The sequence below is a fragment of the Hylobates moloch genome, unplaced genomic scaffold (genome assembly GCF_009828535.3).
Source record: "Hylobates moloch isolate HMO894 unplaced genomic scaffold, HMol_V3 SCAFFOLD_8, whole genome shotgun sequence".
NCBI classification, from domain to species: Eukaryota; Metazoa; Chordata; class Mammalia; order Primates; family Hylobatidae; genus Hylobates; species Hylobates moloch.
The window spans coordinates 11,774,491-11,781,024 of NW_026652283.1; the positions used below are offsets into that span (position 1 = coordinate 11,774,491).

The window sequence follows — 6,534 nt, forward strand, 5'->3', positions numbered from 1 at the left end:
GACTTTTGGGTTAAGTCAGAGAGGCCGTGCGGCTACTGCATTATTTGCCAGTACACTTGCCCTTGGAGCCCTGAGCCATCATGTAAGAAGGCTGCCATACTGTGAGAATGCCTAGGCCACATGAAAAAGCTTGGTTGATAATCCCAGTTAAGCCCAGCATTTGAGTCATCCTTGCCCAGGTACCAGACATGTCAGTGAAGAAGACTTCATCCGCAGACATTTGAGACATCCCCAACTGCTTAAACCTTTCCAGTGGCGTCCCCCAGACATTGTGAAGCAGAGACATGCTATCCTCACTGCGCTCTGTCGGAATTCTTGACCCACAGAATCCTTAGGCATAATAAAATGGCTGTTTTATGGCATTCGTGTGAAGGAGGATTATTATACAGCAACAGACAATCAGAATGTCTGGTGAATCTTTTGCACAATAAAATTTGAAAACTACTGTCTGAGATAATTTTCACTGTACTCAAAAAAGTTGACGTCATGGTTGTATGCTGTTTTAACCTAGCTAAAGTCAAACAATTCTCAGAATTTCCTTCCTTGTGTGGTTCCAGGTTGGAGCTGGCCACAAAAGAAATTTCTTCAAGATTTTAAGGGTGGAAATGAAGAAGCAGTCACCTTTAATGCTCTAAAGGACAGTGTAGGGCATCAGTTGCCATTGCAACCCAGACACATTATCACTGATCTGCTGATTTACCTTGTTGGCATGGATCTGCAGCTCCTTCAGCTCATTTTTTTTAAAGTATAATTCCCATTTTATTTTTCTCCAGGGAATAGTCTGTCTTCATTCTTTAAGAACTCAGCTCCTTACATGGGCTTCGTGGGGGTCGTGGGGCAGCATCCACAGGTCTAAATCTGGGTGGGGGTGTTTGGTCATTATGGGCTTCATGAGGTCAATTCCTGACCACTTTGCTCTGAATTACACAACTCACACAGTAATGCAGCTTCACATATAGCTTGGGAAGCACATAGGCATCAAAGATGCTGATTTCAGAAATGCGCCTGACTGTTGCAGCCTCCACTATGTTTCAAATGACGAATTTCTTAATGGCCTTGTCCTTGGGCACGCATTGGGCACAGTTCGTGCAGCAAATAAGCTGCATGTGGCCATGGCCCATTTTGGCACGACCATTGTTCCTTCTTTTCTTTGTCATCTTGGAGGTACAGACTGGAGACTCCTTCAGCTCTTGATGGACCTCTTTGAGTTTTGGGTCAGGTGAAAGTGCTGCTCCGTGGTGAAATATGCCAAAGAGTAGGATAGTTAACAGAGCCCTGGGGCAAAACAGTAAAGGAGTATTGCTGCTCATCTCACATTAAAAGCAAAAACCTGAACAACATTTGGCCCTCTTTCTTGCTGAGGATTGAAAAGAATGCCCTTGCCAACTCAGTAATGTAGACCAAGCAACATAGAGCTGTGTTGTCTATTTCAGTAATATGTGCCATATTGCAATGTATCTGGGTTGCAATGGCAATGGTATAGCAGCTGTGTATGGGACTACAATAACTGTTCAATTTCTATAAGTTCATAGTAGTAGTCCAGCAGCCAGTTATTTTTTTTCTTTTTCTTTCTTTCAGGGCCAGAAAAGCAAATTAAACTGGAATGTGATGGAGACCACTATCCCTGCCTCCTTTCCTTTTTTAAAGGTGGTGCTAATTTCTGTAATTCTTTCCAAGATGTGGCTTTCTTTCTGATATACCATCATGGCTGGAAGAGAAGACATGGGTGAGCTTAGAGGCTTCCACTTGGCCATTTTTACCATAATAACTCTTATTCAACAGGTCAAGAGAGAAATCTGAGGACTTTTCCAGTTTTTAATTATAACCATCCCAATTATGCACTCGGGGCGTAACCATCACTGGTAGGTTTATGCAGCCCATGTGAAATAGACTTGGACTGGGACTCCATATATCCCCTGGCTTTCATAAGCTTCCGCTCTAACTTGGGGACTATGCTGGCATTTCAGGCCCCCTGGGAGAATTATCAGCTAAGACTGTGTGTCTAATAGCCCTCAAAAATCTGGGTATTTCCGTTTTTCCTAGTGTATCTGGGAAAAGGCTGCAGGTCCCTTTGGGGAGGGAATAGGGGCATGCTTATTGTATGTATTTGCAGTGGCATTGCAGGATTCCTTATTAAGGAGGTTAGACTTCCTTTTCAATCAGTAGGCTTTGGTTCTGAGAACTGGCCTAAGATCTGAAACAAAGGATTGCAATTACCCATTTGGTGACTGACATCAGCCTTTTGCTCACTAGCTTTCAATTTTTGTGTGGTCATATAAACCAAGTAGTAGTCTAATTGGTTGCCCTTCTGTATTGCTCTTATTAGCCATTGCCACAGATCCTAGTAGGTCAAGAAACCTTGACTGTCACTCTAGCTTTGGTCTATAATGCAGTAATTATGTTCCTCTTGACTCTTAAGATTAGACACCACCATCTGCTGTCTGCTATTCTTGAATCTTATCATCCCTATTGATAACAGCACAATTCCATTGCAGAATCTCTTGCTCTCAAATGTGATCTACAGACGTACTGAGGGACACTTATGGCTGACCTCAAAAGATGCTGGCGCCTCACCACCACTGTTATTACTTTCTTTTTTTTTTCTGAGACGGAGTCTCGCTCTGTCGCCCAGGCTGGAGTGCAGTGGCGCAATCTCGGCTCACTGCAAGCTCCGCCTCCCGGGTTCACACCATTCTCCTGCCTCAGCCTCTCTGAGTAGCTGGGACTACAGGCACCTGCCACCACGCCCGGCTAATTTTTTGTATTTTTAGTAGAGACGGGTTTTCACCGTGGTCTCGATCTCCTGACCTCGTGATCCGCCCGCCTCGGCCTCCCAAAGTGCTAGGATTACAAGCGTGAGCCACCGCGCCCGGCCTGTTATTACTTTCTGTACCAGTTATTACTTGGGCCTTCCTGGGGGACCTAGTCAGGTGGTAGGTTCTCTGATTCACATCACAAAGGATTTCAATATTTATACTTTTCTGGACTTGTTGACACCTTTCTCAACATTCTGTTGAGGCAATTCCAGCATCTCTATCTCACGGGAGACTGACACTGTATCCAAGCCTCGAGGAGTCATCTCAACAGCATTTTAGGACTGACTCCAAGTGTCCTTATCAGGACATTAAGTTCCAAGTGAATTAATATATGTTTTATCTCATATACTTATTTTTTTGTGGCAAGAACACATCAAATCTACTCTTAGCAATTTTCAAGTACACCACACGTTGTTGTAACCATAATCATGTTCCACAATCACCAACTAACATCATCATATTCTATGATAGATCTCTTAAACTTATTCCTCTTATGAAATAGAAATTTTATATCTTTTGACTGACATCCTCCTTAATGATCCACCTACCCCTCACCATTCTACTCTGCTTCAATGAGTTTGATTTTTTTAGATTTCACATGTAAGTGAGTTCATGTGGTATTTGTCTTTCTGGATCTGGCTGATTTCATTTAACAAAATGTCATCCAGGTTCATCCATGTTATCGCAAATGACAGGATTTCCTTGTTCTGTTTTCAAGGCTGACTAGTATTCCATTATGTAGAGCTACTTCTAGTATCAACTGTTTAGCTTAGGTTTCTTCAAAATGCTGAGCCTGAGACAAGGCTTGTGTGATGGTCATTATTTTGGAAAATGATTCTCCAAAGAAGAATGAGGGAAGAATGAAGCAGGAAAGGAGGGAAAGATAACTTAAGAGCACCTTACTGAGTGGATGGCACTGTGGAGAACTGGAGATTAATCTTTGTTAGAGACGCTCTGGGAAGTCATGTGCAGCGCACTTAAGAATCATCTACTTGAAGGGGAAGAAGGGAATATTTACCGCTGACTCCTATACGTTGCTGGCCGAGGATTGTCCCATGGGACATAACTCTCACATTTCCATTTTTGGAAAAAGTATTTGGTTCTTTTTTATCCTTTAGAGATGATCAATGAGACTTTTTTTAAAGTATCATTATGAACTTATGGATTTTAACATATTTAAGTCTCTCTGTTGTAATCATTATTCTTATTGATAATGTCCCATTTTGGCTATTGTGAGTGCCTTCAAATTGGTTCCTGTGACCTTTTAACATGAATCCAGCAGACTTTAGTAGCTTTCTTGTTTTCTAGTATGACAAGGTCTTCTAGGCTCATTCCTGCTCCAGACACGAAATCATCCATTCCCAAGGAGCCCTTCAGAGATCACGATCTGGCACTAGAGGTCCTCGTTGCTGTTGGGTTGGTCAATGTATGAAGGCCTGTTCCCTGGACAGAGCTAGAAATATGTTTTTGTTTAATGAAAAAGAGAACTACCTCATGAGTTAGTACTCATATTTCTAATTCAAATAAAATATTACAGTTTTTCTTTACCTACCTTCTTTGATTTTATATTTGCACTTCTTTACTCTTACTAATTAACATAATTACTGATTTGCTTGTTAAAAGAAAAACTTTAGACATATTAAACAGTTTAGTTGAGCAAAGAGGGATGCACAAATCAGGCAGCGTTCCCATCTCCTGGAGCCAGAATAGATTTGGAGCAACTGTGGAGCTGTCACGTGGTTGGATATTTATGGACAGAGAAAGGAAAATGGTGGACAGAAAACAGAAGTGAGGTATGGAAACAACTGGATTGGTTACAGTTCAGTGTTTGCCTTGTTTGAACATGGTTTCAACAGTTGGCGACCTGTGATAGGTTACAGTCTGTTTACATATCCAGTTAGGTTACAGTTCACTATATAAGAAGAAACCTTTAGGTCAAACTTAAAATATGTAAGGAGGCAGCTTTAACTTAATTTAACACAGTTTAACTTGTTCTATTTGTATATATAATTGTTTCAAACATCATTACAAAATTACTTATTTGCTATACCCTATGATATATGTGTGTATAATAGTTTCATACTCACCATATCAATATTGTTATTAACAATATGATCCCTGAATACAATTTAAGATTTCTTTGCAATTCTATTTTTCCCTTAGAATATATCCCGCTAGGAGGGTACAGTCAAATTAATATGTTTTGAAGTTATTGAATTAATTAGATATCACATTCTCTGTATGTTAATAGTTAAACCATCAACTTGGTATTTATTTTGTTTTCAATTTTTAGGAACTGATATTTTCCCACCTTGATTTAATTTTATTTTTTAATTATGTAAACCATTTATGTGGTTTGTAAGTCAAAAGCTCTAAAACAAAGTATATTCAGAGAAGTTTAACTAACTTCTAACCCTATTCCCTCTAACTTGTTTTTTCCTTCCATTTTTCATTAGAGTTTAAATTATTCTTCCAGTTTTTTGTTTGTTTGTTTTTGTAGACACAGGGTCTTGCTCTGTCACCCAGGATAGAGTGCAATGGCACAATCACAGCTCCCTGTAACCTTGAACGAACCCCTGGGCTCAAGCAATCCTCCCACCTCGGCCTCCCAAAGTGTTGGGATTACAGATGTGAGTCACTGTACCTAGCCCATTATTCTTCCATTAAAAAAAATCTTTATATATGTATAGATAGATATATTCGCATTCCTTCCTGTCTTAAATAAAAGGTGGAATACTATACACCTCAATCTGCACCTTGCTTTTTTTCACTTAATCGTACTTCACGGAATTCACTTTGTAATGATGCTTAGAGATTGTATTCCTTTCTAGAGCTTCACAATTCTCATTTTTGTGAATTTATTGAGATATAAATTGAAGATGGTGCAAGCAGATTTGGAAAGTAATGGAGTCCTTAACTAGAAGGATAGATTTATTGCTCATTGCAATGTGGAAGACTGCAAAAGGAACAAATTTTGGGAGAAATATCAGAAATTTAGTGGACATATTTTGCTTGAGATGTCTATTAGACATGCAAGAAGAACTACAAATAGACAGTTTTGGATACCTAGTCTAGAATTCAAGGGTGAGGTCCAGGCTAGACATATAATTTGGAAGTTAATAGCCAGGGAGTTTGGTGAAGGAATGGAAGAGTAAACGCTCTAAGCTGGTCATTTCTCCCCTGATTTTATTAACTCCTAAATGTAGGAGATTTGGGTTGCCTGTTTTGAGCCCCTGGACTCCTGTTTTCACTGATTTCCATGGTGAACAGGTATGCAATCATTGTCTCCAAGCAGAGAAGGAAAGAGGCAGAGGAAAATGCAATCTTGTTCTCGCTAACCTATGTCCCCTGCCAGTCTTCTCTTCTGGGCTATAGTCAACTCTTCTTCCCCCACCCTCTTCAGGTGCAGAACTTCCGTCTCCCAGGGTTTCTTACTGTTGATGTAATTAGTTCCTGGAATCTATGTTTCCTTCTGAGCTTCTCGTTGTTTGATTCTGGGGAAGGAAGCCAGTAACCCATGCCAGTTTTCCATCTTTGCAGGAACTCGAAGTTCTATTAGATTTTAAAAATTAAACAAGAGGAAAGAATATTTTTTTAAGAGAAAAAAGATGGGGAAACTGATTTATCATTCTTTCAAATGTTCTGTGAAACTATTCCAAGGAGATTGATTCTGATTAGACTCAGACTGGGGAAAATATGGATTCAGCAAAGCTGGGAA

At 40.1% G+C, this 6,534-nt stretch overlaps 1 pseudogene; it reads right to left on the bottom strand.

The window, feature by feature from the left end:
- Positions 1-794: 794 nt before the first annotated feature.
- On the bottom strand, positions 795-1,157 carry LOC116472193 (small ribosomal subunit protein eS26-like; annotated as a pseudogene).
- Positions 1,158-6,534: the final 5,377 nt, after the last annotated feature.